Below are 11,547 nucleotides of genomic sequence, written 5' to 3'. Positions count from 1 at the left end.
TCTTGCTCTAAGAAACACGGGGACTATCTGTATACAGTCGAGATCGAATGCCTTCGATCTGTATGCTTGAGAGGTCGTCCGAAGTCCGAGTTCGGGTAAGACCAAGTTCGAGCTCGAAGGACCATACCCGAGTTCGAGGGCAGAGCATGATGCATACCGAGGTCAAGTGTGCACGCGACCTCGAAATAGTACCGTTATGGATTTGTACCAGAATAAGTTAGATTCCTGCCACGTCCCTAAAGTCATGGCGCAAATCCCGGAATATGATTGTACTATTCCGTACTAGGCGGTTGATAGTTGTACCAAGAATATTCCTTACTGTAAATAGAAATATTCCTTATTTAGGGTTCCCCTATTATATAAAGGGGACCCCAATCATTTGTAAGACATCTTATGATCACTGAGAAAAGAATATACTTTTTACCTTTTTGCCTAGTGTTCATCAACATTGTCTTTTAGCTCTATTGTTCTTACTTTATTTTTATTATTTAATTGTTCTTACTGCCCTGAGCCATCTCGAGGTCACTAAGCTCGAGGTCACTGCTGCTAAGTAACATTAGTTTGATTCACTTCTATCTTTTATTTCGACTTCATATTTCTTAATTATTAATTGGTATTGAACTAAATCACATATCTTTAAAACCACTAATCAAATTTAATTGTTACTCGTATTTTCGAGGTAAACAAAGTGAGAATTAAATTCTGATAGTAATTTAAGTATTCGATACAAGCATCTTTGTTACAATAAGCATTAAACTTTAGCAATTCTCAAACGCATTTATTTAATTCTGATAGTAAGGCCTTCTCTCTCTCTCTTTTTGTGGCTTTTCCTGGACCGAGATGTTTACGTATTAGAAATATCACATAACTAAACTATGGTAATTCGCAGTTAGAGGCAAAACTTAACAACAAACTTTAGGTAAGTTGATTATATATTCTTTGACACATAAAAGTTCTGCTCTCTTCATCCTTCTACTCCAGTTATGTATATACACCCTTATGTGACTACAAATACTAATCAAAAATTAGATATATTTGTGCTCCATTGAACAGGTTAATTTGAAAGAAATACACCTATCATGCTACTAAAAAACTTGGACCCTCAAATGACTTATGCACCAGTACAATTAATGATGAGTTGGAGAGGAACAATATTGATTTTCTATTATAAAATGATGTACTATATGACTCGGTATACAAATGCACTATGCATTATATTTATTTTAGATTCTAACTATTTTATTGTTATTATGGTAGAGTTGCTTTTCTACTTTATTCATATTTTAGTTTATGTGCTTTTGGCATGTCTTGCTAAAATTTTGAGTCCAAGGAACATATGGCAAATAAATTGCGTCGATGGATTTCTAATTTACTCCTTCGTGAGTTAAATAATTATTTTTTCAACAATAGTTTTTTGTCACGACCCGGATTTTCCACCCTCAGGAGTCGTGATGGCGCCTACTCGTGAAAGCTAGGCAAGCCGAGTATTATAGATTCACTAACTCTTTTATTTAGCTATTTTTTAACAGTTTAGAACAACATACGATCAACAGTGAAATATTAACAATAATTAAAGACACGCAGAAGACGTAATCTGATAACTTAGCCAAAAATAAGTACGACAATACCCAGTACATCTCTACCCTGAACTGGTGTCACAATATCGCAGACCATCTACGAGTACTACAAACAATTGTCTGGAAAGAAAGATACAATCTGTCTCCGAAGTAAATGAAAACAAAATATAAAGATAGAAGAGAACGTCGGGGCCTGCAGACGCCTGCAGGACTACCTCGGAATCTCCGACTGGACTGAAGGCAGCCACCCAAAGCTATGGTCCAAAAGCTGCCTCTCCGGGATCTGCACACAGTGCAGAGTGTAGTATCAGCACAACCGACCCCATGTGCTGGTAAGTGCCTGGCCTAACCCCGGCAAAGTAGTGACGAGGCTAGGACCAGACTACCAAATAAACCTGTGCAGTTATATCATATACAGTGGAAAATAAAACAGAAATAAACAATTAAAGATGGGCGGGGGACATGCTACGAGGGAATATCATTTACCAACAGTAATTCAAGAGAAAAACATAAAGAACAATTTAAGATTCACAGCAAAAGAATAAGGAAATCGTAACAAATCAATAAACACTTTTATTATTTATTGTTGCGGCGCGCAACCCAATCCAAATCCTAAAAAATACTATTGCGGCGTGCAACCCGATCCATATCATATATCACTGTTGTGGCGTGCAACCCGATCCAATTATAATATTGTTGCGGCGTGCAACCCGATCCAAATGTAATATTGTTGCGGTTAGGCCAGGTCCAACTCAACACAGTGAACCATCAACTTAGGCATTCGTAGTACTTACTAAGAACACAACAATTTCAATTTAAGACTCACGGTCATGCCTGACACCAATGTATAGATACTCATCACCATGCCTATACGCCGTACTCAACAAGTAGCACATAGCAAATAGGACACAACTCCTAATCCCTCAAGCTAAGGTTATACCAAACACTTACCTCGAACTTTCACGGCCAACTCAAGCCTCAAACACCGCTTTTCCTTTAGAATTCGCCTCCAAACAACTCGTATCTAGTCCAAATTGATTTAACAACATTAATGAATGCTAAATAATTCATACCTAATGCTTAATTATAGGTTTTCTATCATTTTCCCCAAAAGTCAAAAATTGACCCCGGGCCTGCTTGGTCAAAACTCGAGGTTTGGACCAAAACCCGATCACCCATTCACCCACGAGCCCAAATATACAATTAGTTTCGAAATTCGACCCCAAAAAAAGGTCTAAATCCCAATTAATCAAAAAGCCCTAACTCTACCCTAATTTCTACCATAAAAACCATAGATTTTAGGATGAAAATTGATGAAATGCAATGGGAAATCGAAAGAAAAAGGTTTAGAATCATTTACCAATTTTTTGGGGAAGAAATTGTTCTTTGAAAATCGCCTCAATGCTCCCAAATTTCGAAAATATGAAGTAAAATGGGTTCTGCCCGTTTTTGCTACTGATTTAGATCACTGGGCAAACCTTCATCGCGTTCACGATAGGTCTGTCGCGTTCGCGATGGGTCAGGCCCTATTGACCATCGCGTTCGCAATAAGAAGCTTGCGTTCGCGGAGCTTCAGCCCCCAGAGCCTTTGCATTCGCGGTCGTGTGGCCGCGTTCGCGTAGAGTAAAATCCCTCTCCCCTGCCCAGGCTCAAAGGCCTTCGCGTTCGCGATAGCAGGTCCGCGTTCGCGAAAGGAAGCACCCCCGAAGCTTCGCGTTCGCGTCCTGTTTCTCGCGTTCACGTAGAAGGAAAGTTCCTTCAGCCTGACTTACCCTTCGCGTTCGCGAGAGTCCTTCCGCGAACGCGAAGAACAACACTCCAGAACACCAGAAACTGAAACCTCCAACTTTTTCTAAGTTTAAAACCTTCCGAAACCTATCTGAAACCCACCCGAGCCCTCGGGGCTCCAAACCAAACATGCATACTAACTCAAAAACATCATATGAACTTACTCGTGCAATCAAATCACCAAAATAATATTAACAACTATGAATTTAGCATCAAAATCATGAAATCGCTTAAGAACCTCAAATTTTCCAATTTTCTCAAATACGGTCTGATTCACGTCATTTCAAGTCCGTTTCTTACCAAATTTCACAGACTCAACTTAAATCACATATAAGACCTGTACCGGGCTCCGAAACCAGAATACGGGCCTGTTACCATCAAATTTTAAACACATTTCATTTCCAAAAACTCATAAATATTTCAGAAACAATTTTCTTTAAAAATTCATTTCTCGGGCTTGGGACCTCGGAATTCAATTCCGGGCATACGCCCAAGTCCCATATTTTCCTACGGACCTTCCTGGACCGTCAAATCATGGGTCCGGGTCCGTTTACCCAAAATATTGACCGAAGTCAACTTAAACTCATTTTAAAGGCAAAATTCATCATTTTTCACAAATTTTCACATAATGGCTTTCCAGCTACGCACCCGGACTGCGCACGCAAATCAAGGTGAGACAGAAAGAGGTTTTTAAGGCCTCAGAACACAGAATTTGTTTTTAAAACAAGTGATGACCCCACAATCTCTACCTCTAAAACAATCGTTCGTCCTCGAACGGACATAAGAAGGAAGTACTTGAGTCAGGGAAAAGATGGGGATAAAGGCTCCGCATATCGGACTCGGACTCCCAGGTCGATGCCTCAGCAGGCTGACCTCTCAACTGAACACGAACAAAAGGAAAACTCTTCGATCTCAACTGACGAACCTGCCAGTCTAGAATAGCTACCTGCTCCTCCTCAGAAGACAAGTCCTTGTCCAACTGGACAGTACTGAAATCTAGCACGTGGGATGGATCGCCGTGATACTTCCGAAGCATGGACACATGAATCACTGGATGCACGGCTGATAAGCTCGGCGGCAATGCAAGTCTGTAAGCCACCTCTCCCACTCGATCAAGAATCTCAAACGAGCCAATGATCCTAGGGCTAAGCTTGCCCTTCTTCCCAAATCTCATCACGCCCTTCATAGGCGACACTCGAAGCAATACCCGCTCACCGACCATGAAAGCCAAATCACGAACCTTACGGTCGGCATAACTCTTTTGCCTGGACTAAGCTGTACGAAGACTATCCTGAATAACCCTGACCTTGTCCAAGGCATCCTGTACTAGATCCGTACCCAACAACCGAGCCTCTCCCGGCTCAAACCATCCAACCGGCGACCGACATCGTCTACCATACAAAGCCTCATAAGGAGCCATTTGGATACTCGACTGGTAGCTGTTGTTGTAGGCAAACTCTGCTAAAGGTAAAAACTGATTCCACGAGCCTCCAAAGTCAATGACACAAGCTCGGAGCATATCCTCCAAAATCTGAATGGTCCGCTCGGACTGCCCGTCCATTTGAGGATGAAATGTTGTACACAACTCAACCCGTGTGCCCAACTCTCGCTGAACTGCTCTCCAGAAATATGAGGTAAACTGCGTACCTCAATCCAAAATGATAGACACGGGCACACCATGAAGACGAACAATCTTCCGGATATTGATCTCAGCTAATTTCTCGGACGAATAGGAGACTGCCACAGGAATGAAATGTGCTGACTTGGTCAGCCTATCAACAATAACTCACACTGCATCGAACTTCCTCTGAGTCCGTGGGAGTCCAACAACAAAGTCCATAGTGATACGCTCCCACTTCCACTCAGGAATCCCAATCTTCTGGAACAAACCACTGGGCCTCTGATGCTCGTACTTAACCTACTGACAGTTCAAACACCGAGCCACATATGCAACAATGTCCTTATTCATCCTCCTCCACCAATAGTGCTGCCGCAAATCCTGATACATCTTAGTAACGCCCGGATGAATAGAGTACCAGGCACTATAGACCTCCTCTAAAATCAGCTCTCGAAGCCCATCCACATTTGGCACACAAACTCGACCCTACAACCTCAAAACTCCATCATCTCATAAGGTAACCTGCTTGGCACCTCCGTGCTGCACCGTGTCTTTAAGGACACACAAATGAGGATCATCATACTGCCGATCACGGATACGCTCCAACAATGAAGAACGAGTGACTGTGCAAGCTAACATACGGCTGGGCTCAGAAATATCCAACCTCACGAACTGATTGGCCAAAGCCTGGACATCCAAAGCAAGTGGTCTCTCACCGACCGGAATATAAGCAAGACTGCCCATACTAGCTGACTTCCTACTCAAAGCATCGGCTGCCACATTGGCCTGTCCCAGATGATATAAGATGGTGATATCATAGTCTTTCAACAGCTCCAACCACCTTCTCTGCCTCAAATTTAGCTCATTCTACTTGAACAAGTACTGCAGACTCTTGTGATCCGTTAACACCTCACATGCCATGCCATACAGATAATGCCTCCAAATCTTCAACGCGTGAACAATGGCTGCTAACTCCAAATCATGAACCGGATAGTTCTTCTCATGAATCTTCAACTGTCGCGAAGCATAGGCAATGACCTTGCCATCCTGCATCAACACCGACCAAGTCCGATACGAGATGCGTCGCAATAAACTGTGTAAGGCCCTGAACCTATGGGCAAAACCAATACCGGTGTCGTAGTCAAAGCTGTCTTGAGCTTCTGAAAGCTCGCCTCACACTCCTCTGACCACCTGAACTGGGCACCCTTCTGGGTCAACCTAGTCATCGGGACTACAATAGACGAAAATCCCTCCACAAACCGACGATGGTAGCCTGCCAAACCCAAGAAACTCCAGATCTCTGTAGCTGATGCTGGTCTAGGCCAGTTCTTGACTGCCTCTATCTTCTTCGGATCAACCTGAATACCCTCTGCTGATACAACATGTCCCAAGAATGCAACTGAACTCAACCAGAACTCACACTTCGAAAATTTGGCATACAACTGATTATCCCTCAAAGTCTAAAGAACCACTCTCAGATGCTGCTCATGCTCCTCCCGGTTGCGGGAATAGATCAAAATATCATTAATGAAGACTATCACGAACGAATCCAAGTAAGGCCTGAACCCTCGGTTCATCAAATCCATAAAAGCTACTGGGCATTTGTCAACCCGAATGACATCACCAAGAACTTATAATGCCCGTACCGAGTGCGGAAAGTTGTCTTAGGGACATCGGATGCCCTAATCGTCAACTGATGGTAGCCAGATCTCAAATCAATCTTCGAAAATACCCTGGCACCCTGAAGCTGATCAAACAAATCATCAATCCTCGGCAATGGATACTTATTCTTGATCGTAACTTTGTTCAACTGCCGGTAGTCTATACACATTCGCATCGATCCGTCCTTCTTCTTAACAAACAACACAGGCGCACCCCAAGGCGAAACACTAGGTCTAATAAAACCTTTCTCAAGCAAGTCTTGCAACTGCTCCTTCAATTCTTTCAACTCAGGCGGGGCCATACGATACAGCGGAATAGAAATAGACTGAGTGCCCGAAGCCAAATCAATGCAGAAGTCAATATCCCTGTCGGGTGGCATACCCGGCAGGTCTGAAGGAAATACCTCAGGGAAATCACGAACAATAGGCACAGAATCAATAGAAGGAACCTCGGCACCAGAATCACGAACATATGCCGAATAGGCCAAACACCCCTTCTCGACCATACGCCGAGCCTTCACATAAGAGATAACACTACGGGTAAAATGACTAGGAGTCCCTCTCCACTCTAAACGCGGTAAACCCGACAAGGCTAAGGTCACAGTCTTGGCATGACAGTCCAAGATAGCGTGGTAAGGTGATAACCAGTCCATTCCCAATATGACATCAAAATCAACCATGTCCAGAAGTAACAAATCTACATGAGTCTCAAAACCCCCAATCACAACTATACACGAACGATGGACTCGATCTACCACCATAGAATCACCCACCGGTGTAGACACATATACAAGAGCACTCAAAGAATCACTAGGCATGACCAGATATAGTGCAAAATAAGATGACACATAGGAGTATGTAGACCCTGGATCAAATAGAACTGAAGCATCTCTACTACAAACCAGAACAGTACCTGTGATAACTGCATCGGAAGCCTCAGCCTCAAGCCTGGCTGGAAGAGCATAACATCGGGGCTGGGCCCCGACACCCTGAACTACATCTCTGGAACGGCCTGCTGTTGCTGGCCTCCACCTCCACCTCTACCTCCACCTCTAGCACCTCTACCCCCACCCCTAGCTGGCAGAGCGGGCGGAGGAACACCTGGTGCCTGAACCATAGCACGGGAACCCTGCGGCTGCGACTGAATACCCACCAATCTCAGACAAGCCCTTCGGATATGACCATACTCACCACACTCAAAGCATCCACCTGAGTGCTACGGCTGAGGAAACTGAGACTGGCCCTGGCGACCTGAATGACCACCCCGAAAACTCTGGAGCGGCGGTGCACTGATAAGATCTGGTAGTGCACTGTAGGGCTGCTGATCAGAATACTGCATATGAGAACCACGACCACCTGAAGCACCGTGAGAAACCTGAAATGCTGACTGAAAAGGCCTAGGAGGATGGCCCCTACCATACGAATCCCTGCCCCCAGACGAGGCACCACTGAATCTGCCTGAATGACGAGGCCTCTTGTCAGACCCCTGACCACCCCCCTGCGATATAACCATCTCAACTCTCCTGGCCACATTGGCCGCCTCTTGAAAAGAAATCCCACTCGCCGTCTCCTTAGCCATCTGAAGTCGAATCGGCTGAATAAGTCCCTCAATGAACCTCATCACCCTCTCTCTCTCTCGGTGGGAAGTATAATAAGAGCATGACAGGCCAAGTCGATGAATCTGGTCTCATACTAAGTAACGGTCATAGAACCCTGCTGGAGACGCTCAAACTGCCTCCGATAGATCTCTCTTTAAGTGATAGGGAGAAACTTCTCCAGAAATAGCTGAGTAAACTGCTCCCAAGTCAAAGCTGGTGATTCGGCTGGTCTAGCCAAACAATAATCTCTCCACCAAGTCTTGGCGGATCCAGACAAGCGAAAAGTAGCAAAGTCGACCCCATTGGTCTCCACTATCCCCATGTTCTTGAGAACCTCATGACAGCTGTCTAAATAATCCCGGGGATCCTCAGAAGATGCACCGCTGAAAGTAGTAGTGAAGAGCTTGGTGAACCTGTCCAATCTCCACAAAGCATCGGCAGACATAGCTGCTCCATCACCGGTCTGAGCTACCACACCCGGCTGAACTGCTCCAATTAGCTGAGCTGCTGGAGTCTGAAACTGGGGAACCATCTGCTCCGAAGTGCGAGTAGCAGGAGTCTGGGCTCCTCCTCCAGCCTGAGAGACGGCTGGTGCTACAAGAAGCAAACCTGCCCGGGTGACACTCTCCATAAGGCCCACTAGACGGACCAGAGCATCCTGGAGTACTAGGGTAGCAATAAACCCCTCTGGTACTTGAGTTGGGCCCACCGGAACTGTCTGGGCCAGAACCTCATCATCAAAGTCAACCTGAGGCTCCGCCGCTGGCGCTGCTGCTCTAGGCGGAGCTCTGCTCCTACCTCGGCCTCTAGCACGGCCTTGGCCTCGTGGGAGCTACTGCTGGGGGCTCGGGCTGCTGATCGGTGGATAAGGAAGCGCGTGTTCTTGCCATCTGCGAAAGAACATAGTGGAAATTAAATTAGCATTGAGAAACCAAACCATACGACAGGAAAGAATAAATAGGAAATTTTTTCCTAACGCTGTAGCCTCTGGGGGATAAATACAGACGTCTCCGTACCGATCCCTCAGACTCTACTAAGCTTGTTCGTGAATTGTAAGACCTATGTAACACTAGAGCTCTGATACTAACTTGTCACGACCCGGATTTCCCACCCTCGGGAGTCGTGATGGCGCTCGTGAAAGCTAGGCAAGCCGAGTATTATAGATTCACTAACTCTTTTATTTAGCCCTTTTTTAACAGTTTAGAACAACATACGATCAACAGTGAAATATTAACAATAACTAAAGACATGCGGAAGACGTAATCTGATAACTTAGCCAAAAACAAGTACGACAATACCCAGTACATCTCTACCCGAAACTGGTGTCACAATATCAAGGACCATCTATGAGTACTACAAACAATTGTCTGGAAAGAAAGATACAATCTGTCTCTGAAGTAAATGAAAACAGAATATAAAGATAGAAGAGAACGTCGGGGCATGCGGACGCCTGCAGGACTACCTCGGAATCTCCAACTGGACTGAAGGCAGCCACCCAAAGCTATGGTCCAAAAGCTGCCGCTCCGGGATCTGCACACAGTGCAGAGTGTAGTATCAGCACAACCGACCCCATGTGCTGGTAAGTGCCTGGCCTAACCCCGGCAAAGTAGTGATGAGGCTAGGACCAGACTACCAAATAAACCTGTGCAGTTATATCATATACAGTGGAGAATAAAACAGAAATAAACAATTAAAGATGGGCGGGGGACATGCTGCGAGGGAATATCATTTACCAATAGTAATTCAAGAGAAAAACATAAAGAACAATTTAAGATTCACAGCAAAAGAGTAAGGAAATCGTAACCAATCAATAAACACTTTTATTATTTATTGTTGCGGCGGGCAACCCGATCCAAATCCTAAAAAATACTGTTACGGCGTGCAACCCGATCCATATCATATATCACTGTTGCGGCATGCAACCCGATCCAATTATAATATTGTTGCGGCATGCAACCCGATCCAAATGTAATATTGTTGCGGCGTGCAACCCGATCCAAATATAACATTGTTGCGCCGTGCAACCCGATCCATATCATGCAATTCAACACCAATCACACAAGAGTCCTGGCAAGGGAACGATAAGGAAACAACACTATCCCGGCAAAGGAATCGATAGTATAAGTGAATACGTCCCTGCAAGGGAATCAGCTATAACCAAACTTGTTCTAACATCTAACTTCACAAAGAAACCTCAACTAGCACAAATGCTCAACCGTAAGCAAATTTCCACGAGAATAATCATATTTCTTGCTCAACACAGTGAATCATCAACTTAGGCATTCGTAGTACGTATTAAGAACACAACAATTTCAATTTAAGACTCACGGTCATGCCTGACACCAACGTATAGATACACGTCACCATGCCTATACGCCGTACTCAACAAGTAGCACATAGCAAATAGGACACAACTCCTAATCCCTCAAGCTAAGGTTAGACCAAACACTTACCTCGAACTTCCACGGCCAACTCAAGCCTCAAACACCGCTTTTCCTTTAGAATTCGCCTCCAAACAACTCGTATCTAGTCCAAATTGATTTAACAACATTAATAAATGCTAAATAATTCATACCCAATGCTTAATTATAGGTTTTCTATCATTTTCCCCAAAAGTCAAAAATTGACCCCGGGCCCGCTTGGTCAAAACTCGAGGTTCGGACCAAAACCCGATCACCCATTCACCCACGAGCCCAAATATACAATTAGTTTCAAAATCCGACCACAAAAAAAGGTCTAAATCCCAATTAATCAAAAAGTCCTAACTCTACCCAAATTCCTAATTTCTACCATAAAAACCCTAGATTTTAGGATGAAAATTGATGAAATGCAATGGGAAATCGAAAGAACAACACTCCAGAACACCAGAAACCGAAACCTGCAATTTTTTCTAAGTTTAAAACCTTCCGAAACCTATTCGAAACCCACCCGAGCTCTCGGGGCTCCTAACCAAACATGCATACTAACTCAAAAACATCATATGAACTTACTCGTGCGATCAATTCGCCAAAATAACATTAACAACTATGAATTTAGCATCAAAATCATGAAATCACTTAAGAACCTCAAATTTTCCAATTTTCTCAAATACGGTCCGATTCACGTCATTTCAAGTCCGTTTCTTACCAAATTTCACAGACTCAACTTAAATCACATATAAGACCTGTACCGGGCTCCGAAACCAGAATACGGGCCCGATACCATCAAATTTTAAGCACATTTCATTTCCAAAAACTCATAAATATTCCAGAAATAATTTTCTTTAAAAATTCATTTCTCGGGCTTGGGACCTCAGAATTCAATTC

This window comes from Nicotiana attenuata, chromosome 12 (assembly GCF_001879085.1).
Source record: "Nicotiana attenuata strain UT chromosome 12, NIATTr2, whole genome shotgun sequence".
Lineage (NCBI taxonomy): Eukaryota > Viridiplantae > Streptophyta > Magnoliopsida > Solanales > Solanaceae > Nicotiana > Nicotiana attenuata.
Note: the sequence above shows the minus strand (reverse complement) of the source record.